General features: G+C 41.4%; 1 protein-coding gene and 1 pseudogene across 8 annotated transcripts in view; one reads left to right on the forward strand and one right to left on the reverse strand.

Annotated features, from left to right (window-relative positions):
* The window catches only part of nckap5l (NCK-associated protein 5-like), a 643060-nt gene that overhangs the window by 204595 nt on the left and 411799 nt on the right, over positions 1-26666 (reverse strand). The window lies entirely within an intron of this gene.
* On the forward strand, positions 6460-7411 carry LOC122551891 (DCN1-like protein 3 pseudogene; annotated as a pseudogene).

The raw sequence follows: 26666 nt of genomic DNA on the forward strand, positions 1-26666 counted from the left end.
TCCTCCATCACTTTTTTACACGCCACTACTTCCTAAATATCACATACCCTTCAATATTCTGGTCCCAATCTATGTTATCCTGCAATCATGTCTTGGTTATGGATACTAGACAGTAGTAATTTATCTCAGTTTGTACTCCTGGTTCATCTGTTTTGTTTGAATGCTATTATGCCTTAGGTTTTGTCCTTTGATAATTTTTGAAACTATTAGTCTTCTGTTGATTTGCTCTTAGATCTGCACTCTCTCTCCCTTCCTGTTCTTTGTCTGTTTAACAATTCCCACAGTAATTCTTTCTTATTTCACATTTTCCCCACACTGATTTACCACAACCTTTGAAATTTGAGTTAATATTTCCGATAAAGGGTCACTGGACTCAAAATGTTAACTCTGTTTCTCTCTCTGCAGGTACTGCTAGACTTACTGACTTTCTCCAGCACTTTCTGTTTGTGCTTCTGCAGTTGTTTGTTTTTGTTCCCATATCGGGGCCCTTGTCCCCATTGCTTAGTTTAAAACCTGCTCTACTTCCCTCGTTTTGTGATTCACAAGAACACCAGCCCCATTACAGTTCAGGTGTAGATTATCCCAAAAGGTACAGATCACACTGTCCCAGTGTTATAGACTAGGCCAGACCACTCAAAACATTCTTAAGCAGGCAGCCAGACCATAACTGTGTAATTTGTTTCAGTAAGTGTACAGTGGGTTGATGACCAGGTTTTAAAGCAGACAAAGATTTATTCATAAAATTACACAAGGAAACACAAAGAACAGAATAAAGAACCCCTACAGAACCCAGTCTATCCAAACTAGACTTAATTATGCTGTTCCAAATACACACAACAGTCCCAATAAGCAAACCCCTTAAAACACAGTAAAAATGGAACAAAGACTTATAGGTGAAAGTTAGACAAGCAGAAGAAGAGAGTTTAATTTTTCTTCACACAGTCCACAGCTGAACTCCTCACTTAACTTCAGTTTCCAGGACTGACCACTCCCCTTTTCATTATACAGGTCACTTCTAAACATAAAAGTTTTGGCCTAAAGTCTCATCTGTTTATGTATAAACAAAAAGACCTCTCAATGTCCTTTTATCTCTGTACCAAACCCAGCCATTTCAGAGCCCGGAGTGTTTTATGACCTCTCTGAAAAAAATAAAGGACACAGTATCCTTGAGAAAAGGAACAGCTTTTAGAAAAAAGGACCAGATTTGTGACACATCCCTCTTAAAGATTTAACCATCAATATCAAAAGATGGATTCATTTTTAAAACCCTTCAAAAACAAACTGGTTAGTAGTCTAAAACACGCATATACACTATACTAACTATACACATACAAACATGTACAACCACATGTGAATTTAGGCCGTGGCACACTCGCCACCGAAAGCCTCCGTATCGCATTCGAGTCTCGATAACACATCGACAATCACTTTTTCACAACCTGCCACCTGCACAATTGTCAAACTGAATGGCTGCAACATCAAGCTCCATCTAAACAGTCCGGCACTTTTGTCCTTAAATTTTTCCACAAATGTCAATGGGTTATGATTAGTATATATGATTGTCTCAGATGCATTGCTGGTAATATAAACACTGAAATGTTGTAATGCCAACACCAAGCTCAAAGTCTCTTTCTCTACCACTGAATATTTCTGTTGATGAACATTCAACTTCCTGGAAAAATACCCGATGGGTCTTTCTATTCCCTCATCATCTTCCTGCAGGAGCACTGCACCAACACCTACATCACAGGCATTGATAGCTTCATGTAATTAGGTGTGGCTAATACTGGGGCGATAGGTTAACACAGTTTTAAGACAGTCAAATGCCTTTTTGACAGTTGGCTGTCCACTGAAACCTCTTGCCCTTTTTTTAACAATTCAGTGAGTGGAGCAGCCATACTGCTAAAATTTAGCACAAACATGGAGTAAAATCCATTCAATCCCAGGAACCATAGTTCTGTTTCTTTCTTCAACAGTAGGGGAAATTCCCCAATTACTTTCGTTTTTGCATCCCGTGTGGCCATTTGTCTGTTTCGAATAACCAACCAGAACTCCCGCGCCCACCCTCTGATGACCCCTTCTCCCGCCTCCAACACACCCCATCCACCTGGACACCCCGTGCTGGCCTGTTACCCGCCCTCGATCTCTTCATAGCCAACTGCCGCCGTGACATTGACCGCCTCAACCTCTCCACCCCTCTCACCCACTCCAACCTCTCACCCTTGGAACGTGCAGCCCTCCACTCCCTCCGCTCCAACCCCAACCTCACCATCAAACCGGCAGACAAGGGAGACGCGGTAGTAGTTTGGCACACCGACCTTTACACCGCTGAGGCTAAATGCCAGCTCGCGGACACCTCCTCCTACTGCCTCCTTGACCATGACCCCACCTCCCACCACCAAACCATCATCTTCCAGACCATCCATAACCTCATCACTTCAGGGGATCTCCCATCCACCGCCTCCAACCTCATAGTCCCACAACCCCGCATCGCCCGTTTCTACCTCCTGCCCAAAATCCACAAACCTGACTGCTCCGGCCGACTCATTGTCTCAGCCTTCTCCTGCCCCACCGAACTCATCTCTGCATACCTTGACACGGTCCTGTCCCCCTTAGTCCAAGAACTCCCCACCTACGTTCGGGACACCACCCACGCTCTCCACCTCCTCCATGATTTTCGCTTCCCCGGCCCCCAACGCCTTATCTTCACCATGGACATCCAGTCCCTATACACCTCCATCCCCCATCACGAAGGCTTCAAAGCCCTCCGCTTCTTCCTTTCCCGCCGAACCAACCAGTACCCTTCCATTGACACCCTCCCTTGACTGACTGAACTGGTCCTCACTCTTAACAACTTCTCTTTCCAATCCTCCCACTTCCTCCAAACCAAAGGAGTAGCCATGGGCACCCGCATGGGTCCTAGCTATGCCTGCCTCTTCGTTGGATATGTGGAACAGTCCATCTTCCGCAGCTACACTGGCACCACCCCCCACCTTTTCCTTCGCTACACTGATGACTGTATCGGCGCTACCTCGTGCTCCCACGAGGAGGTTAAATAGTTCATCCACTTTACTAACACCTTCCACCCCAACCTCAAATTTACCTGGACCGTCTCAGACTCCTCCCTCCCCTTCCTAGACGTCTCCATCTCTATCTCGGACGATCGACTCAACTGGGACGTATACTATAAACCGACTGACTCCCACAGCTACCTAGAGTACACCTCCTCCCACCCTGCCCCCTGTAAAAAATACCATCCCATATTCCCAATTCCTTCGCCTTTGCCGCATCTGCTCCCAGGAGGACCAATTCCAATACCGAACAACCCAGATGGCCTCCATCTTCAAAGATCGCAATTTTCCCTCAGACGTGGTTGACGATGCTCTCCACCGCATCTCCTCCATTTCCCGCTCCTCTGCCCTTGAATCCCGCCCCTCTAATCACCACCAGGACAGAACCCCACTAGTCCTCACCTACCACCCCACCAACCTCCAAATACATCGGATCATCCTTCGTCATTTCCGCCACCTCCAAACAGACCCCACCACAAGGATATATTTCCCTCCCCACCCCTATCAGCGTTCCGGAAAGACCACTCCCTCCGTGACTCCCTGGTCAGGTCCACAACCCCCACCAACCCAACCTCCACTCCCGGCACCTTCCCCTGCAACCGCAAAATATGCAAAACTTCTGCCCACACTTACCCCCTCACTTCCCTCCAAAGTCCCAAGGGATCCTTCAATATCCATCAGAAATTCACCTGCACCTCCACCCACATCATTTACTGCATCTGCTGCACCCGATGTGGCCTCCTATACATTGGGGAGACAGGCTGCCTACTTGCGGAACGTTTCAGAGAACACCTCTGGGACACCCGCACCAACCAACCGCCCTGTGGCTGAACACTTCAACTCCCCCTCCCACTCCACTAAGGACATGCAGGTCCTTGACCTCCTCCATCGCCAGACCATGGCAACACGACGCCTGGAGGAAGAGCGACTCATCTTCCGCCTAGGAACCCTCCAGCCACAGGGGATGAATGTGGATTTCTCCAGCTTCCTCATTTCCTCTCCCCTCACCTTTTCTCAGTCCCAGCCCTCAGACTCAGCACCGCCTTCTTGACCTGCAATCTTCTTCCCGACCTCTCCGCCCCCACCCTCTCTCCGGCCTATCACCCTCACCTTAACCTCCTTCCACCTATCGCATTCCCAATGCCCCTCCCCCAAGTCCCTCCTCCCTACCTTTTATCTTAGCCTGCTTGGCACACCCTCCTCATTCCTGAAGAAGGGCTTATGCCTGAAATATCGATTCTCCTTCTCCTTGGATGCTGCCTGACCTGCTGCGCTTTTCCAGCAACACATTTTTAAGCTCTGATCCCCAGCATCTGCAGTCCTCACTTTCTCCTAGTCCAATAACATGGCCCAGGAAGGTGACTTGAGCTTTGGCAAATTCACTTTTAGCTAGATTTACCACCAAGCCTCCCTTCCGCAGTCAATTGAACAAGTCCGATAAATGCTGTAAATGTTCCTTCCGTGAGTGACTAAAAATCACCAGATCATCAAAGTAAACAACATAGTTGGGTAATCCAGCAATGTCCTTATTAGTCAATCTCTGAAATGTGGCCAGAGTGTTTTTCATACCAAATGGCATGACTTTTATATGATATAGTCTATTTGGCATAATGAAAGTTGAAATTGCCTTTGCTCTCTCTGACAGAGGTATCTGCAAGTAGCCTCTGAGTAAGTCCAACTCAGAGATGTAAGTTGCTTGTCCCACCTTTTTGACACAGTCCTCCAACCATGGAATTGGATATGCATCAGTCTTTGTAATGGCACTGACTTTGCCATAGTCCACACATAACCGTTGGGTACTAGCTGGCTTTGGCACCATAACTATGGGTCAGCTCCAGTCACTGCAGCTCACTTCGATTATGCCATCTTGGAGCATGCGCTCTATCTCCTTCTGAACCTGTGCCAACTATAGAGGGTTATGTCTATAAGGATGTTGCTTAATCGAAACAGCATCTCCTATATCTACGTTATGCACAATTAGGTTAGTACTTCCTAGTTCATTTCTGCATATCTCCCCATGTGATAAAAATAACTCTTTCAGGTCACTTTGATTTTCTTGTGAAGGTAACTCAATAATTTATCCCAATTTTTGACAACTTCCTCTTTGGCCAATTTGATTTGAGGAATGTCCAATTCAGAATCCTCTGAACCTGGTTATTCCTTCTGGACTGTAATCATTACCACCTTCTCCTCTTGCTTTCCTTCCCTGCCAAAATATCCTTTGAGCATATTCACATGACACACTCAGATTTCTTCCTGTCTGGAGTCCTTATCAAGTAGTTCACCTCACTCAATTTCCTCTTGATTTGATATGGTCCACTAAACCTGGCTTTTAGAGGGTGACCTGTTCGTGGAAGTAACACTTACCTTATCCTCAATTGCAAAATTGCAAATTTTGTGATTTCTTGTCCGCTTCCTGTTTCATTGTATGCTGTGATACTTTTAAATGCTGTCGACCCAACTCTCTAGCTCTATTTAATCAATCTCTAAAATTTGACACATAGTCCAAACGGGTGGTCTCTGAATTCAGACTTACTAATTTCTCCTTAATCAATTTTAACAGTTCTCTTATTTCATGCCCAAAAATTAATTCAAATGGACTGAATTTTGTTGATTCATTTGTTGCATCTCTAATTGTAAAAGGTACAAATGGAACTCCCTTATCCCAATCATCTGGATAATTTTGACAATAAGCTCTCAACATGGTCTTTAGTGTTTTATCCCACCTTTCTAGCAATTCTGGATGGTAAGCAGTAGAGTTGAATTGCTTTATTCCCAAGCTATCCATAACCTCCTTGAATAGGTTGGATGTGCAGTTTGATCCTTGCTCAGACTGGATCGCAATTGGTAGTCTTTATCTAGTTAACAAATTGAGTAATTCTTCTACAATCCTTTTTGCTGTGATAATCGTAATGGTACTGGGTCTGGAAATCTAGTCGACACATCCATTCTTGTTAATAAATACTTATTCCCACTTTTTGTTTGAGGTAGGGGACCTACACAATCAATCAAGGCTCTTGTGAAAGGTTCCTCAAAAGCTGGAATATGTATTAAAAGGTGCAAGTTTTATTATGGCCTGTAATTAACTGACATGTGTGACATGTCTGGCAAAATTCAACTATGTCCTGTGTAGTCCAAGCCAGTAAAAATGTCTTTGTATGTTAGCCTGCTTTTCCTCACTTCAAAAGGGTGACACAGTGGCTCAGTGGTTAACACTGCTGCCTCACAGCACCAGGGACCTGGGTTCAATTCCCACCTTGGGCCATCTGTAACTGCTGTGTTTATTTCTTTTCTTTGTAAACAGCATTCCTGATGCCAAGTTGAAGTGTATGGAGCAGCAACAGAGTGTCACTGGAAGGGGACTGCTTTAGAGCTGCAGTTGAGAAACATGGGCTCGTGTGTCACCAAGTGCAGAAACCCCCCTTCATCTCTGGGCAGTAAAACTGAAGATAAAGAATATGGGAGCAAATCACATGTAAAGAAAACTGCCAGCCCTGGTGAAGAATTTAGCTCGATGTATGCAAAAGCTTCTGGTGATACACTTGCCAATGGAACAAAGAAAACTGATGTAGTGGAATCAACCCAGCCCCAACTCGCTCACTCTAGAGACAGTAAAAAAGAAGAATCGTTTTCATATCATGAGGAGTTCTCTCTTAAGCGTGCGGAAGAATTGCTTAGCAGGTATAAAGACGCTCATGAGGATGCCATCTTAGAGGAGGGCATGGAGTGGTATTGCAATGACCTTTCTGTGGATCCCACTGAGTTCATAGTGTTGTTGTTAGCGTGGAAATTTCAAGCAGCTACTATGTGCAAGTTTACCAGGAAAGAATTTGTTGAGGGGTGCAAGGCATTAAATGCAGACAGTATTGATGGAATCCGTGCCAGATTCCCAAGTCTTATGAATGAAGCCAAGGTTGAAGACAAGTTCAAGCATTTGTATCGATTTACATTTCAGTTTGGGATGGACTCTGAGGAAGGTCAGCGATCGCTACGGAGGGAAATAGCTGTTGCTCTTTGGAAACGTGTTCACACAGAATGTACCTTTCATACTGGACGAGTGGCTGAGCTTCTTAACTGAAAACCCACCCGGAATAAAGGGAATCTCTCGAGATACGTGGAATATGTTCTTGAATTTTATTCAGGTGATAGGTCCCGATCTTACAAACTACAGCGAAGATGAGGCCTGGCCAAGCCTGTTTGACACATTTGTAGAGTGGGAAATGGAGAGGCGAAGGAAAGAAGGGCTGGCTGAAAAACCGTTACACTTAGTTACAGAGGCTGCAAATGTGGAAATGTTAGGACAAATTGCTACAGACTACCAAGTAACAGATGATGAGTAGTGAGCAATAACAGAAACTGACAGCGTATGTAGTTTACTGCTCCTCACCACCCTCAATTGCCTTGTTGCTAAAAGGGCTCCAAGATGCTGTAATAATTTATAGGCACTTTTTAAGCAATTGGGTAATACCTTTTTTAAAATGCTTGTTCACAAAAGTATGCAGTAATTCACTATTTGCCCTAACAAAAACAGCATCTGTTTCAGCCTTTGAATATTACGGGTGTGAAGTAGTTTGACATCATTACTGCAGAGTTTTGTCTTTGCTTCTATAATTGTGGTGTTTCATGAAATTCCTTGGTTTAAAAAGGTGAGTAGTGCCAGAGCTCATTTTGACAAAGTGAACGAATGAGCGAGGGAGGGGTGGCAGCTGCTGCTGTGTATGATGCTGTTTGTAGCTGTGGAAACAGTATAAAATGAAAGACAGTATTAAACATTTACCAGTTTACTGATCAAGAATTGGAGAGGTGCTGTGGCGTTCAAAGTTGCAGGACTTCTGCAGTTCTTCAAGCAGCCATGCAGTTTTTCAGTACATTGAGCTGGTAGCTGGGTTAGCACTACGCTGTTGTATGTACGCTGTATGCTGTACTGGTTACCAGGGTTTGCAATACATGTACACTCACATCTGTAAAGTTTGTTTCCTTGTGCACTTGATAAGCACCTGGGTTCTTTCAAAGCCCCTCACCCCACGAAATAAAATCACAGTGATCTGGAATCTTTAGCTAAAAGCATTGTGTTTCAGCTCGTTAAGTTTACAATCCATTGTTACAATTGAGATAGTGCCACTGGTTTGCACACATGATGATATTAACCAAAACTAGTTCCAGGGCAGAAATGGCTAACATGAGGGGTCATAGTTTTAAGCTGGTTGTAGGAAAGTATAGAGGGGATATCAGAGGCAGGTTCTTTACACAGAGAGTTGTGAGAGCATGGAAAGCGTTGCCAGCAACAATTGTGGAAGCAAGGTCATTGGGGACATTTAAGAGACTGCTGGACATGCATATGGTCACAGAAATTTGAGGGTGCATACATGAGGATCAATGGTCGGCACAACATCGTGGGCTGAAGGGCCTGTTCTGTGCTGTACTGTTCTATGTTCTAACCATCTGTGTGGATTTGCACATTCTCCCCGTGTCTGTGTGGGTTTCCTCCAGGTGCTCCAGTTTCCGCCCACAGTCCAAAGATGTGCAGGTCAGGTGAATTGGCCTAGAGGCATGGCACTCATCCACAGATTCAGTCAATAAGTACATCGACCTGGACCCAATATACCGGCCACTGCAGTGGACAGCTGGAACTGACAACTGGAAGCGGCAGATACAAATCACTATAAATGCCGGAGGAAACATCACAGAAGCACTTCACAGGAGGCTTCCAAGCACTGAGGATGTCACCTAGACAGGGGACGAAACGTCTGCAACACAAATTCTCAGCTCTGCGAACAGAACCACAACAACGAGCACCCGAGCTACAAATCTTCTCCCAAACTTTCTCATTAAGACATCATTTGTTAAGTAATAACAAATTCAATCTCTTTCTCTGCTTATGCCATTTGATATAACTGTTTTAAATTCTCATCTTTCTGCTGTCGGTTAATCAGCTTAGCAGAGCTAAAGGTACTTGCATGTTTACCCTATTTGTTCCTGCTCTGTCCCACTTATCTGATAAAAAAAGTCCCTGATAAAGCTATGTCTGTGCCTTTTGATCTCTCCTGTTCAACTTGTGCCTCTGTGATCTTGTTACTACACAATCTGGGAAAATTCCTGAATAAACATGCTGCATTTCTTCAGTTGCCTGCGTCTCCACTGGCTTTCAACTAGAGTAGGCAGCACACCTACCACTGAACCAACTATATCCTTTGCAAGGACAAATTGTATCCCTGGAATTGAGAGTTTGTCCAGTGCTCCTACCACAAATTCTCCATTCTTCTCTGGACACTCTAGCCTCACTTTACATAATTGAGCACTTTTTGTCTCGCCATGAATTCCTATTACCAGTACCTTTTCTGGCAATAGTCCCTAAGAAGTACATATCTCCTCATCCTTCAGCATTACAGACTGAGAGGATCCTGTGTCCCTTAATATTGTAACCTCTTTACCTGCTACTCCTGGCTTATGTGAATAAACTTTACCCTTGCATGTATATTCTTTAAGCAGATCTCACGCTTCCTCCTTAACCAATCTCTGAGCATCTTGTACACTCTAAGGAAGTGGTCTAACTTGCCGTATACTTCTTGTTACTAGTCCAACAAAACTCCCAGGCTTGTCCGGTTTTGCAACATTTGGCTTTCTCCTAGCCCACCAACACTGGCCCACTTTATTACAATGAAAACACCGGAACTTCTTAAACTTCTTTGTCCTCCTCAAGGGTTTCCTTTTGACCCTGTGGTAAGTTCTCCTTACGATCTTCACCGAGATCTACCTTTCCCTTTCCATCTTTGCCCCAATTTCTATCCCTCATGGACTGGAATTGATTCTGGAAGCCAAAGCATGTTTTATGGACCAGCTCATAATCATCAGCCACTTCAGCTGCTAATTTTGCCTTTTTAACTCTCTGCTCTTCCACATGAGTTCGCACTACTTCAGGCAGTGAATTTTTGAATTCCTCCAAAATAATAACCTCTCTAAGGGCATCATAGACTTGTTTTGTTTTACAGCTCTTATCCATCTATCAAAATTACTCTTTCATCCTTTCAAACTCAATGTAGGTTTGACCAGGGTCCTTCCTTAGATTCCTGAAACATTGCCTATAGGCTTCTGGTACAAGCTCATATGCACTTAAGATGACTTTTTTCACCTCCTCATACTTCCCAGATACCTCCTCTGATAGTGATGCAAAGACCTTACTACCCTACCTACAAGTTTTGTTTGGATCCACAAACCCACATGGTCACTATCCACTGCATCTGTTTAGCCACTTTTTCAAATGTGATGAAAAAGGCTTCCACAGCCTTCTCATCAAACATAGACAATGCTTGAACACACTTAAACAGTTTCTCATCGGGTATTCGTCCACCATCGGTTTGCTCATCCCCACTTTCCTCCTCATTAGACTTGCTTTCAGCCTTCATCTCCATCCTTTTAAGATTACTTTCCTTTTTAAGTGTCACTTTCTGAAGTTCAAACTCTCTCCCTTTTTCTTTCTCATCTGCTAAAGCCCTTCATTCTTTTTCTTTCTCTTCTGCTTTTAACCGTAACTCAAACTGTTTCATTTCTGCTGCCTTTTCCTATCTCTTGCCTCTAACTTAAGCTGCTTCATTTGCAATTGAAGTTTGCCATCTCTACAGATTCTGATGGTTTTTCCAACAAGTTTAAATGCTGAGCTACTGCTGTAATCATCTCTCCTTTCCTCACAGAAGGAGGAAGCTCCAATCCCAGTTTACCTGCTGATTCCTGCAGCTTGATCTTATTCATCTTTTGCCAAACTTCCAAAGTCACCACGTTTACTTCCAGAAAAGTTTTGGTGACTGAAAAAGCCATTACTATCCGAAGCTTTGTCTGCCCAACCAAATCAACACTCGAAATAAAGGCACTAGCACCTACCACTTGCTGTTTAAAATCCTGCAAAGAGCCCCCAATCTGTTATGGACTAGGCCAAACCACTCAAAACATTCTTAAGCAAGCAGCTCAGACCATGACTTTGCAATTTGTTTTGGTAGATGTACAATAAAAATTATCCAGATTAAGTTAGCTAGTTTGATTACCAGGTTTTAAAACAGTCAGAAATTTATTCACAAAATTACACAATAAAACACAAATAGAATAAAGTACCTCAACAGAAATCAGTTATCCAAACGAGACTTAATTATGCTGTTCCAAATATACACAATAGTCCTAATAAGCAGACCCCTTAATCACAGTAAAAATGAAACAAAGGCTTACAGGTCGAAGTTAAAAGGGCAGAAGAAGAGAGAGTTTAGCAGCCTGTTTCCACACAGCCCACAGCTGAACTCCTCACTTAACTTCTGTTTCCAAGACTGGCCACTATCCTTTCATTATCCAGGTCACTTCTAAACATAAAAGCTTTGGCTTAAAGTCTCATCTGTTTATGTATAAACAAAAAGGCCTCTCAATACCCTTTTATCTCTGTACCAAACCCAGCCATTTCACAGCCCGGAGTGTTTTACGATCCCTCTGAACAAAACAAAGGACACAGTATCCTTGAAAAAAGGAACAGCTTTTATAAAAAAGGACCAGCTTTGTGGCACCCAGTATTGGTACCAGTGTCCCACAAACTATAAACTACCTCTCACACACCAGTCTTTCAGACATGCCTTCATCTCTCTAACCTTGTTTACTGTATGCCAATTTGCATATGGCTCAGGTAATAACCTCAAAAGGTAATAATCCCTGGATTATTAATTGGGTTTCTTACTGCCTCACACTAGCTATGTAGAACCTCTTGCCTCGTTCAACAATGATAACCGGATTCTCCCCTCCATTGCAAGTTCCTCTCCAGTCCAGAAACCCTGAAACAGGCAGGCAACAGCACTATCTGGAAGTTTTGGCAAACATTAACATTGCTAAGTCCCAGGGCAAGACCAGATTTATCCTAGGCTGCTCTGGGAAGTGAAAAAGGAGGTTGCTAAGCCTAGATCTCCTCACTATTCATGGGAGTCATACCGGAGGATTGGAAGGAGGCGAATGTTGTTCCTCTTTTCAAGAAGGATAATAGGGAAATCCCGGGCAATTACAGACCAGTCAGTCTTACGTCTGTGGTCATCAAAGTTTTGGAAAGAATTCTGAGGGATAGGATTTATGACTACTTGGAAAAGCATAGTGTGATTAAAGGCAGTCAGCATGGCTTTGTGAGGGGCAGGTAATGCCTAACAAATCTTATTGAGTTCTTTGAGGAGGTGACAAGACAGGTCAACGAAGATCGAGCAGTGGATGTGGTGTATATGGACTTCAGCAAGGCATTTGATAAGGTTCCCCATAGTAGGCTCATTCAAAGTCAGGAATCTGGATTCAGAATTGGTTGGCTGACAAAAGGCAGAGAGTGGTTGTAGATGGAAAGTATTCTGCCTGGAGTCAGTGTTGAGTGGGGTCTGGTAGGGCTCTGTTCTTGGGCCTCTGCTCTTCGTAGTTTTTATAAATGACTTGGATGAGAAGGTTGAGGGGTGGGTGAGTAAATTTGCAGATGATGCAAAGGTTGGAGATGCCGTTGATCGTATCGAGGGCTATTGCAGGTTGCAGCACAACATAGGATGCAAAGCTGGGCTGTGAAATGGTAGAAGGAGTTCAATCTGGATAAATGTGAAGTGATGCATTTTAGAAGGTTGAACTCGAATGCTGAATATAGGATTAAAGGCGGGATTCTTGGCAGTGTGGAGGAACAGATGAATCTTGGTGTTCAAGTAAATAGATCCCTTAAAGTTGCCACCCAAGTGGATAGGGTTGTTAAGAAAGCATATGGTATTTTGGCTTTCATTAAAGGGGGATTGAGTTTAAGAGCCGTGAAGTTGTGTTACAGCTCCACAAGTCTCTTGTGAGACCACACTTGGAACATTGTGTCCAGTTCTGCTCACCCTACTATAGAAAAGATAGAGAGGCTTTGAAAAGGGTGCAAAGAAGGTTTACCAGGATGCTGCCTGGACTGGAGGGCTTGCCTTATTAAGAGAGGTTGACTAAGCTTGGACTTTTCTCTCGGGAGAGAAGGAGGAAGAGAGGTGACTTGATCGAGGTGTACAAGATAATGAGAGGCATGGATAGAGTAAATAGCCAGAGACCTTTCCCCAGGGCAGGATTGACTGGCATGAGGGATTATAGTTTTAAGATATTAGGAGAAAGGTATAGAGGGGACGTCAGAGTAAGGTTCTTTATGCAGAGAGTTGTGAATGCATGGAATACGTTGCTAGCAGTGGTGGTGGAAGCAGAGTCATTGGGACATTTAAGCGACTGCTGGAAGTGCACATGGATAGCAGTGAATTGACGGGTGCATAGGTTAAGTTATTTTATTTTACAGTAGGATTAATCCATTGCCCAACATCTTGGGCTGAAGGGCCTGTTCTGTGCTGTACTTTTCTATGTTCTATCTGGACTCACGCCATTTGCTGCAAAGAGCAGTGTTTGACCACTAACTGGGCTGCCCCCTATTACCACTACACTCCTTTTGGCTTCCCCCAACCTGGATGGCTTTCTGTATCATGGCAGGTTAACAATATGGATGGGATTCATGCCGCCTCCTGTGGTTGTGGTTTCATAATGGATAATAACTAATCTTCCACTTACTTTCATTCCAAAGGAAGCAACAAAGTGCAAGTGGATTGCTCTGAGTCATACAGGTCAAGAAAGACCAATGGAGAAGCTGCATTGTACAGTGACGAGCATAATCTTAGGAATATGAAAGTGCTGGTATGATAAGAGATTTGTGATGTTGACACAATGACCATAAAATCCCCTATCCTACAGATACAAGCTTATTTTATGACCAAACTACCCGCCTCATTCTATGTTAAGTTCCTATTTGTGCAGTTGGATTAGGCCTTAGAAATCTAGAGGAGAATCCATTTGAATTCATAAAGAATGTTATTAGATTGAATAGAAAAAGACAATTTTCTCCAGTTGGGACTCAAGGTGAAGAATTCATTAGCTTAAATAAATTACTTTGATGCTTTCCAGCATGAAGCATTTTGCTGTTGTCAGCGAGTAAAGCATTGTTTTTACATGAACTAGGGCAACACGGTTACAAGATGTGTCCCTTCAAGCAGCAATGATGACTGAGGAGAAGCGATGACTCAATCTGAAGGCTTTAGCAGGCCAACCCTGGAACAAATGGATCAATTCCACTGAATAGCACAGCATGAACGGCAAGCCTGCAGTGCTTTTTAACTTCAGAAGTCAGCCCAGGATGTCTGTGTTTGGAGTGTTGTCAATGTTCAGAAAAAAATGTGAAGTCATGCCCCTGAACTGGGAAGATGAGTGATGGCTTCAAATATGACCATGCCTCTATGGCTGTCTGCCTGTTTTAGATTATACCAGATTAGTGAGCCAACTTCACAGATATGGGAAAACAGATCAAGAAGCTATTAGGCCAGAAGGGATGGCGACTGAGAAAGGATGTGAGATTTTGGGGGGGGAGGCTGTGAAGAAAGGTTGGAGAGTGAGTGAGTTTGGGGTGTGTGGTGAAAGGGAGGAGGGGATGATGTATATGTGGGAAGGAGCATTGAACGGAGATTATGAGAGTGTGTGTGGTCATGGAACAGGGGTTTCACAGAGTTCTCTGTCACCAAGGAACATGGCAGCTTGGTTAAAACCTACACAAGTGCATAAGCAAATAACATTTTTACAGTGCACTTTAAATATAGATTTTTGGAATTATATGATGCAATATATATTGGTCTATGCAATACCTAACCTATTTTTCTAATCAGCCTGCTCAGAGATGTTATTACATACCTCTGGGGCAGATGGGACCTGAATGCAGGCCTTTCGATCTGGTAGTAGAGACACTATCAGTGTGCCACAAGAGGGGCCCAAATACTGAATGCTAATCTGCTGTTTTGTTTCTGCTAACATCTCGGGTCATATTAATTTTCAAGTGTTAAAATGGGGTCACACTGAAGAAAAACTGGAAGCAGTGACCGAGGTGTGTTAAATTTACTGTGCAGTTACACAAATCAAAATATGTATGACAACTTGCACTATGGAAATGAATTTACAGTCACTAACAGCAAATTCCTCCTTCAGATTTCACTAACAGAGAAACAGCTGCAACCATGACAACAGTACCCAGCAACTGAGTCACATCCTGGGCTTCTGCTTTAAAAACAAGGAAACAAAGAAGAGGAAAGAAGAAACCGTTCCACAAGAGGAATGTTTCATTTGAAGAATGAAGAATCAATATTTGAAGCAGAAGAATATTGAGATCAGAAGAGTGCAAGATATTAGAATTATTTTTAAATTATCTGGTAAGGAGCCAAAACAAGTACAACAGACCAAATTGGTCAGCTTTGGTGCAAACCATTATGCTTCTTTAATGTTAAAGGCCCATGGTATAATGGAGAATTAGTTGCTTCCAGCCTAGATGCAGGTAGGGTGTCGCTACAATTGTCCATTTGTGCATGGATTCAGACTTGTGTTTAATAGTCTTCCGATTAAGTTGGGTTCTGGTACTCAACATCAAAGCTGACACAAAAACAATCTAGAGAATGGTAAAGTATTGATGCCAATGAAACTATGCCCCAATAAGAATTTCAAATGAACAGTGAAAGGAGCAAATTGGGAGAAAGGAATAATTTGCAGTTGTTTTATTACATAATGTCTGATTGTCATGGAAATATTAACCATACCTGCAGAACATTAAGAATTCTATCAACAAATGCCTTTCCAATTGCAGGAATTTGTTGGAGAACAATAAGCATTAGGTCATTAAAAATAGGAGCAGGAGTAGGCTATTCAGTCTATTGAACATGCTCCACCATTCAATAAAATCAAGACTGGTTACATTGTGACCATAACTCTACTTTCATTGCAGTTTCCTCTAACCTTTTATTCCCTTGTAGATCAAAAGGTTTGTCTTACATGATACTGTCTTGTCAATACAAATATGTTTTCCAGTCCCTATACACCTGACAGGTGCCCTGCATTCTCTCAATCGTGTGAAGCTACGAACATCAAGCCTTATCTATTCTTTATTATTCACTGTTACAACATACAATAACTTTCAATTATATTTCCCATTATGAAAATTAATTTTCAAAATAGCAGTTATTCACTTCTGTTAATATCTCAATAACAACTCATGACTTAACTAGGAGCAAGACTGCTATCTATTTTATATAGGATCCAAATTCCATGCTGTATTATAAAAGCGAGAGTTTAAAACACACAATGCACAATGTAAGACGTACTAGTGCTGGTCCTATACATACCAAAGCATTAGCAAGAAACATCGTAACAGCAGCATGATGAGCAGATTGCCAGTGCACCCAAGGAGTTCCCTCCAGGCCCCACTAATGTACATTTCTTATAGGATTTTCCATTTCCAGCTTCAAAGAAAGTAAAAGCCATCTTCAGGGAACTGTGTCAGATCAGAGGAGAATTGAGGGGAATTGGAGAGGGCGGGGCATGCCCCCTTCAAGTTGCTGTATGGTACATGTAAAAGGTCGAATGTATGAATATGAGAGTGGGACGATGATTCGGGTGGGGCTGCTGGGTGATTGGGGAAGATTGATGGTGGAGTTACCCAGGTATTAAACAAGATTTTAATATCTCTGATATTTCTTAGATAACTATGCAGGTAAGTACCACAGACCTCCCCTAAATCTCAGAACCAGTGACATATGCAGAGGGCACTGGGAACAGAGGAGCTTTCCAGGGAATTCCTACAAATATTCACTCATCAGGATTTCCACAATTTTCTGACAAGCATTATAAGTCCTGTGTCTGACAATTCAGAGATGAGAAGACTGAGCCCATATTTGTTACAAAACAATCACAAGGGTCAGAATAAGGCTTCATTATAGTGACCTGTTACAAAGTGCATTTGACTATTATAGTTCCAAACCAGAATAGCCATGAAATTAGTTACTCTGCAGTATCTCGCTATTTTTATTATTCATTTGTGATGTAGTTGTCACTGGCTAGCTAGCATTTATTGCCTGTCCCTTGTTGCCCTTGAGCAGGTGGTGGTGAGCTGCCTTCTTGAACTGCTGCATTCCACTTGCTGTGGGTTGACCCACAATGCCTTTAGGGAGGGAATTCCAGGATTTTGATCCACCAACAGTGTAGAGACGGCGATATATTTCTAAGTCAGGATGTTGAATGGCTTGAAGGGGAACTTGAAGGTGATGTTATTCCCATATATCTGTTGCCTTTGTCCTTACAGTTGGAAGTGGTCATGGGTTTGGAAGGTGCTGTCTGAGGATCTTTGGTGAATTTCTCCATCTCGTAGATAGTACACACTGCTGCTACTGAGTGATGGTGGTGGAGGGAGTGGACGCTTGTGGATGTAGTTCCCATCAAGTGACAGCTTTGTCCTGGATGATGACAAGCTTGTTGTTGGACTTGCACTTATCCAGGCTAGTGGGGAGTATTCCATCACGTTCAGAAAATGTGGTTTAAACTCTAATTCAGCCTCTGCTATATGGAATCCCTCACTTTTTCCAACTCAATCAATTCAATCCCAAGTTGCATTTACTGGTAGCCATGTTCCATCCCAGTTCCATGGAAATAGTGGTCATCTGAGCAATACATGTTCTTTTTTTTTATTTGTTCAGGGACATGGGTGTCACTGGCTGGCCAGCATTTATTGCCCATCCCTAGTTGTCCTTAAGAAGGTGGTGATGAGCTGCCTTTTTAAAATACATGCTGTGGGCTGACCCTTAGCAAGAGAGTTCAAGGAAGTTTACGCAGCGACAGTGAAGGGTTGGCAATATATTTCCAGGTCAGTCTGGGGAGTGATTTGGAAGGGAACTTACAGGTCGTGATGTTCCCATGTATTTGCAACCCATATCTTTCAAGATGAACACTGTGCGTTTCCAGCACTACACTCTCGACAGTATTCCATCATACTCATGACTTGTGCCTTGGAGATGGTGGACAGGCTTTGAGCAGTCAGGAGGTGAGTTACTCACCATAGTATTCCTAACATTTATTTAAATAAAGAATTTTCCAAACCCAATCAAGGAGATTCTAGAGTATAATATTTCCCTCTGGCCTTCTTCAGGATGGAGTGAAGAAAATTTGCATTTGAAGGAACTTGTACTAATTAGGGTATTTTGACAGGGGTGGCACAGTGGCACAGTGGTTAGCACTGCTGCCTCACAGTACCAGAGACCCAGGTTCAATTCCTGCCTCAGGCAACTGTCTGTGTGGAGTTTGCACATTCTCCCAGTGTCTGCATGGGTTTCCTCCAGGTACTCCGGTTTCTTCCCACAGTCCAAAAGTGTGCAGGTTAGGTGAACTGGCCATGCTAAACTGCCTGTAGTGTTAGGTGTAGGGGAATAGGTCTGGATGGGTTGCTCTTTGGAGGGTTGGTGTGGACTTGTTGTGCTAACGGGCCTGTTTCCACACTGTAAGTAATCTAATCTAAAAAGAAATTGAGATTCACTTCACAACGGAAGGGCTGGTATATGCATATCACGTTATTAGCTTCACAGACCATGTTCAGAATTTACCATCATATCTTTATAATTCTTTCTGACTAAAAACTGATGCCTGGCTTCTCAAATAAAAAAAGCTTTTTTGAACTTCTTTCAGTCTTTGCAAATTATTCTGGAACAAGTAGCAAAATAATTCTTCTCAAGTCAAGTTTCATTGTTATCAACAACATTCAAAGTCAGAAATATAGATTAAGATGCACATACAATATTGTTCCTCAATCTGATTTGAGTGTTTTTTTAAAAAGTTACTCAAGTCATAGAATCATAGTCACAGAAACATACAGCACAGAAACAGACCCTACGGTCCAACCAGTCCGTGATGAACATAATCCTAAATGATACAATCCCGTCTGCCTGCTCCTGGCCCATCTCCCTTCAAATTGTTCCTGTTCAGGTGCCTATTCAAATGTCTTTTAAATGTTGTAATTGTACCCACATTCACCACTTTCTCAGGAAGTTAATTCCACACATGAACCACCCCCTGCCTAATAAAATTGCCTCTTTTTAAAAAATCTCTCTGCTCCAACCTTAAAAATGTGCCCCATAGTCTTGAAATCCCCCACCCGAGGGAAAAACTTCCTCAAAACTGATCACAAATTCCACAGATACTTTAAAGAAATTACATTTTTTTCTGATAAGACATACGGCTCAATGTGACATGAACTCTGACTTTGGATGTTGTACCAATAAGAAGGAAGTTAACAACTAAAAGAGGTGACTTACAGACACAAAGAAAAGCTGCAGCAGAGGGGAGAACAGAGAAGGCACATGTACAAGGTTCTGAGAGAGTGTAATACAGCTAATGAGAACTGAAACCTGAGGACAAAGTTACTGCAATTGGATAATTGAACAATTTTATCATTGTTGTTTCAATTTGCTAGACCATATAGAACAACGTAGCCCATTTAATTGGCACCGCATCCACAAACATCCACCACTGATGCTCAGTAACCGCATTGTGTATTATCGACAAGATGGACTGCAGAACAAATCCGAAAACAGTATCTTCCAAACTCACAGCCACATTCATCTTGAAGGATATGGGTAGCAAATAAGACCTCTAAGTCCCCTTGCAAATCACTCCACAGACTGACCTGGAAATATAAACTGGATTAGTGGTGCTTGAAGAGCACAGCAGTTCAGGCAGCATCCGAGGAGCAGTAAAATCGACGTTTTGGGCAAAAGCCCTTCATCAGGATGAAGGGCTTTTGTCTGAAACATCCATTTTACTGCCCCTCAGATGCTGCCTGAACTGCTGTGTTCTTCCAGCACCACTAATCCAGAATCTGGTTTCCAGTATCTGCAGTCATTGTTTTACCTGGAAATATATTGCCGATCCTTCACTGTCACTGAGTAAACTTCCTTGAACTCTCTTGCTAAGGGTCAGCCCACAGCATGTATTTTAAAAAGGCAGCTCATCACCACCTTCTCAAGGACAACTAGGGATGGGCAATAAATGCTGGCCAGCCAGTGACACCCATGTCCCTGAACAAATTTAAAAAAAAGAACATGTATTGCTCAGATGACCACTATTTCCATGGAACTGGGATGGAATATGGCTACCAGTAAATGCAACTTGGGATTGAATTGATTGAGTTGGAAAAAGTGAGGGATTCCATATAGCAGAGGCTGAATTAGAGTTTTAAACCATATTTTCTGAATGGAGTGTTGAGTCCTGTTTTTTTTTTAAAGATTTTTTTGTATCAATTATTTAAAGTGAAGTTTACCTTTTTAATTGATATATGATTTGTCCTTAAATTTATTTCTATTTAATTTCCATTTGTCCTAATTCATGTTAAAGTAAAAATGTTACAAAATTTATATCTTATTGGTAATATCCTCATTCAGGAATTGTTTGGTAATTTTGGTTTATAGTTCTTCCACAAGAGTTGTGGAAAATATTCCAATAAATATTTAAAAAATGACAAATTAATGTTTTAGTTGGTGAAATATGTATATTCGCTTGGACACTGGAAGACCTCAAATGCTCTTCAATGCAGCATGGTAGGAACTTTTACTTTCACCTGAATGTGCAGCTGGGTCAATGACTTGCTTTGTTCAGTTTGTTCTTGAGTGTTATCATAGCCACAGAGTTTGACTGAATAAAATGTGTCATCTGCTTATCGAAAGTGAAACAAAGCGCTGGAAGATTGTAAAAGGAAAAGAGAATACACTTAATATTTTAAAGTTAACTTGTAATGCATGATCGAAGATTGTTCACTGTCTTCCCCATGCAGGAAACAGACTGACTGCTTAGTGGGATGATATGAAGATAGCAATCTCTTTATCAACATTAGCAAAATGAAGGAGATTATCATCAACTTCAGGAAGTGGAGTGGAGGGCACACTCCTGTCTGGGTCAGTGGTGTGAGGTGGAGATGGTCGACAGCAGCAAGTTCCTGGGAATGATGATTACAAATAATTTGTCCTGGTCAACCCATAACAAAGCAATGGTCAAGAAAGCGCAACAACATCTCTACTTCCTCAGGAAGCTAAGGATATTCGACATGTCCACAAAGACTCTTACCAAAGCATCCTATCTGGGTGCATCATAGCACTGTATGGTTACTGCTCTTCCCAAGTCTACAAGAAACTACAGTCATGAACATAGCCCCGTTCATCCCTTCATTACACAAACCAGCCTTTCATCCATTTACTCCATCTATACTTCCCTCTGCCTTGGGAGAGCAACCAATATAATCAAAAATTACTCCCACTCCAGTTAAATTATCTTCTGCCTACTTCTATCGGACAGAAGATATAAACGTTTCAGTACATGTATGAACAGATTCAAGAACAGCTTCTTCCCTGCTCTTATCAGACTTTTGAATGGATGTCTCAAATGTTCATGTTGATTTCTCTCTCTGCACCTTCTCTGCAGCTGTAATGCTGCACTCTATTCTGCTACCCTGTTGCACTTTGTATAATATAGTCTGTATAGCACACAAAACAACTCTTTGCACATTATCTTAGTACAAATGACAGCAATAAGTGAAATCAAATCATTCAACTTTAGATATCATACTTCCTATCCTATTGCAAACTTGTAGGTGCACCAATATCATGGGTACTGCAGTGGTTCATGAAGTACATTCTGAAGCACCATCAGGAATTAGCCTCGTCAACAAGTCGTAAATCAATGAAATAATATTTTAAAATTTTGTAATCTCATGTTTTCATATTCAATAATCACCTTCAAGCCAAAGTGCAAGAGGGCAATCCAGGAACAGCATCAGGCATACCCAAGTGCGTGCCAATCTGGTGAAGCTACTAGTAAGACTACATGCATGCCAAATTGTAATGTATACTTAAATAACTAACAGGAAGCAGCACCTGATGATCATTCTCATTGATGGGGAATCTCAGTACATAACAAAAAGGTCAAAGCTGAAGCAATTTTATCACCTTTGGTCAGATGCACCCACAAATGGACTTATCTCATCCTCCTCCTGAGGTTCCCATCATGTGGGATTATGACACTGCTGATGGTGCTGGAAACATTCTGGCAGCTCCTTCGCTCAGGGTGTTCAGACATTAATATTTGGTGAGAGGTTGCTCTGGAATCTGAGAACACCACTACCTAAAAATTGCCCTCTAGGGTACACACCACTCTGATTGGGAAATTTCTCATCTTGACTGGGTCAAAATCTTAGAACTCCCTCTCTAATGATACTGTTGACGGCACCTGCACCATATATAGTTTAAGAATGTGCCTCAACATCACTTTCCAAGGGCGAATTCAGAACAATCAATGACGACCTTGCCATAAACAAGTAATTTAAAACATCTTGCACAATTTAGAGAAATGCTGCAGGAGGCCCATGGGCTTCCAAAATGACTTAACATGATGAGATATGCATCCACACTTCAAATGAACAAATTTACTAAGACAAAGCACTTAGATGCTAGACAGCTTTAAATAAATTTCCATACAGTTTCAAGGTAACAGGCACAATAAAATATACAAACGACACAATTGAGTGGAGACCAGTCCTTGAGTATTACAATGGATAATATTTCAAAAACCCAACATGAAAACTACTTGTGCCTTTATTATCTATAAATAGGCTCCAGCCTTCCTGCACCATTTTAATACTGAGAAACATTAAATTGTTACATGAATCTTGATTATTCCTGCACCTCCTTTGAATGGTTATCATCAGAAAGTTATGACAGCTACTCAATTCATATTTTGCAGAGATTGAACACCAAGACCAAAGAATTTCTAATGTATTTTTCTAATAGGGATATTTGTAGAGTGGTGCTTTGTTTTATATGAGAGACAATCTAAGTGCATGGAATTGCTTTTATGGAATTATAAATAAAGATATGTGAAAACAATATGTGCATCATCTTTTGTATTACTGATTAAAATGGCTCAATTATAGTCATGAGATTCATATATAATTCTGCAGAACAGTTTTATAAAAACCACCATACTCAGTTTGCTGTAAATGTAATCAATTATTTCCAATGTGCTGTTCTTCTTAAATGATTTGGTTTATTCTAGTATTTAGTGATATAAAGTTTCTTTGACACCAAAAGAAAACAAGTAAAAGAACAAGTTACATTTGGAAAGTATAAATTAAATGCCTTTCACAGACTCTGGCCAAAATCTAAACGGAGTCATGGAAATACAACGTCCTATTCAAAAATGGTACCAGAATCCAGTCTGGAATTCCTGCATCCATTTCAAACTGATCTGATCTTCTCAGGAGGGGAAATCAAGATGGGACATGACTCAAATACAGTGGTGGTGAAACCTGAACCCAGCAGAGTTAATTCTGTGCCAAGTTTAAACAAAGCCTATTTTTAGCTGAAGCAAAATCCTTATTCCTCAAGGAATAACTTTTTTTTTCAATTAGGCATAAATGATTGTTGGGAGGTAATGGCCTAATGGTATTATCGCTGGACTAGTAATTTGGAGAGGTCTAGATTAGAGTGGTGCTGGAAAAGCACAGCAGGTCAGGCAGCATCCGAGGAGCAGGAAAATCGACGTTTCGTGCAAAAGTCCTTCATCAGGAATAGAGGCAGGGTTCTTGCAGAGTGGAGAGAAAAATAGTAATTTGGAGACCCAGGTAATTTTCTGGAGACCTGGGTTTGAATCCTACCACAGCAAATAGTGAAATTTGAATTCCATAAAAATCTGGCATTAAATGTCTAATGATGAAAACCATTGTCAATTATCAGGAAAAGTCCATGTGGTTCACTAACATCCTTTAAGGAAGGAAATCTGCTATCCTTTCCTGATCTGGCTGACGCATGACTCCAGATCCACAGAAATGTGGTTGCTCTTTCTGGGCAAGTAGGAATGGGCAATGAATGCTGGCCTAGCTAGTGACGCCCACACCTTATGAATGAATAAAAAAAACTTGATGCCCAGAATATATCTGTTTCATAGGATTGGAGGTAGAGGGAGGTGGGGTGAATGTTGTGAAATGAAGATTATTTAAATTAGAATTAGCTGTTTGGTAGGATTACAGGGTGTTGAATGTAATTTTATCAATGTGGAATCAAAGATAGGAGAAATGGGGTGAGGTGTAGAGGGCCTAATATTGAATGAGATGTGTTGGGTGAAGCTGTGAAGAACTTTCAAAAACCTGTCAAGTACTTGTCAACACCTATTTCTGCCTTCAAACAGTATCTGAACCCGGTGTGCACCAACTCCCTTGGACAAAGATTCTGCTCATCATGTGTGATGATGCTATGACTTAAAGAGGATATTTTGTCCTTTTTTTTGAAGAGGTGTCTTAAGGCAGAGGTGACAAGCAGTCTACCAAAATCACTAGAGTAAACAGCTTGTGAGGCCTTGGGTTTTTTTTTTAAAAAGATTGGAACAATAGAAACAACCTGAATTAGTGGGGTAGAGCTCCACAGAACCAGGGATTTTGAGCAGCTGTTGTTGGGGTCTTAACAGGATTGGAAGGCTGTGAATATCTCCTGGCTGCTACATTGGTTTTTCTGGATACTTGCCCCCTGGGCTGCTAGTGTGGCATGTGAGACAGTTCATTTTCTGAATTTGCCTTTTGCCAAGGGTGTGTTTATGGGAAGTTTCTATATTGGAAGAGTTAATGTTTCACAGTAAAATAATCTATTATTCCATTAAGTTTTCAAATTGAGTTAAGTTATTCCAAGTTCCTCTTTCTTTGGTTGTATTTTAATAATAATGTTTGAATAAATATGTTTTACTTCGTGTCGAGGAGTCTGACTAATTGAATTGCATCTGGTTCACTACCTCACAGTTATTTTCAAAATAATAGAAGGTAAGATTTAGGCTACCTTTTTAACCTATTTCGAGGGGGTCTGCTCTGGTCAATAAAACAATGCACTTACTCTCAAGGTGGGTATGATGCGCTAAAACTTTAGCCAATTCTGTGTCCCCATCTCAAGAATGATATTCCGAAGCTCTAAGACCCCTCTGTCAAAGTGAGGTTGCACTTATACTTCATAATGACCAAAACAAATCATTTACATTGATCCGAGGTGAAACTTCTCAAATCACAAATATTCCAAAGGAAACAATTTTGATTTATCCTGCGAAATACAACCTCAAATTTCCCAGCTCATAGAATGACCAAATCAGATTTGATGCCTTCTTAGAAAGAAGTAAAATTAGATGAACTTCTTTATTTTTTAAACAAAAAAAAGAAATAACTGCAGAATGAGTGAACAGATTTTGTTTCACAAATGGATTTTCAAATATAGCTAAGAGTGCAAAACAAAAGGTGATGAAGGTTAAAGGTTATACAGTCCAACTGAAAGTCAAGTTCTTTGGAGATATCATTAGTAAAAGGTCAAAACTGCAGTTCCTGAAATGATGATCCTATAGGAAAACAGAAGCGAGCACTCTTTTTTAGAGTTACAGCAGCTACATACATTTTCGTGTCTTTTGTGCAAAACCATTCTTTTTGTAGACAGGTCTATTGATTCTATTTGTTGAAGTGTGTGAAACTAAACAAACTCGTGATGAACTCTCATTCACATCGCTTTCTTTAAAAAGGATAAATTGTGCAGTATCTTTAGAGAATCCAAATAAATTGAAGATATAAACTTCAACAGTGAATTGTTTTATTAACGGATACTGCACAGATCACTAAAGTCAACTGCACAGGTACAAAAAATAATCAAAAAAGCTAATGGAATGGTGACCTTTATCTCAAGTGGTTGGCAATCAAAAGTGAATAAGTTATTCTTCAGCCATATAGAGCCTTGGTCAGGACAACTCATCACACCTCCCAACCCCCAATCACCACTGAGGCAGCAAACCACAGAAAGCACATACCAACACAAGTGGGAGAAAAGCACAAATTCACCAATTCTTCATGAGTGATAGGCAGATTGCATATATTAAGTGTGTATTCTGTGACAAATTCAGGGTGTGATATAATCAAAAAGCATACATATTGATAAAAACAGGGGAATACAAGAGCAGAAAAGGCTATTCAGCCCCTTCAGCCTGCTCAGCATTCTCGATTCTAGGCTGGTCAGTTACCTGAACACCATTTTGTTTTGCAATTCCTCTATCTCTTGATGTCATTAGTATCTAGAAATCTAGGAATGAAGACATTCCTTTTCATTTCAGTCCTAAATGGCTTTCCCCTTTTTCTCAGGCTGTGTTACCTGGTTCTAGACCTTAGCGAGTGGAGATAGCTGTTATGTATCCACCCCTTTAGTCCTATAGAATTTTTTGAAGTTTGAATTATCACCACTCATTCTTTTAAACTCTAAAAAATATAGGCCTATTCCCATCAATTTCTCCAACTGGGCAATTCTGATTTTCCAGGAATATTCTGGTGCACTCCCTCTATGGAAAATGTACCCTACCTTACTTCAGGGGAGCAAAACTGTATAAAATGTACCAGGTGCAGTCTCAAAGTTTTATACAATTGAACCACGACATGTTAATTCTTGTACAGCTTAATTTTGTTGCAGAATAAGGAAGCATAATCCCTAAAATTTGAGCTAGGAATTGATCGCACCAATTTAAATTAATTTCATGCAAAATGCTACAGGTGCAGGGTCAATTAATTATTCAACACTGCAATCAACAAACTTTTTTTTAGGTAGGATATCAAGGAAGGAGGGAAAATAAATAAAATTATATGGTGTGAAAGAAGGCTGAATTGGCATTCTCAGAATATAATTCTGAGGTTAGAGA

The sequence above is a fragment of the Chiloscyllium plagiosum genome, unplaced genomic scaffold, assembly GCF_037043375.1.
Source record: "Chiloscyllium plagiosum isolate Xiang-an unplaced genomic scaffold, Cpla_swu_hap1 HiC_scaffold_7, whole genome shotgun sequence".
Classification (NCBI taxonomy): domain Eukaryota; kingdom Metazoa; phylum Chordata; class Chondrichthyes; order Orectolobiformes; family Hemiscylliidae; genus Chiloscyllium; species Chiloscyllium plagiosum.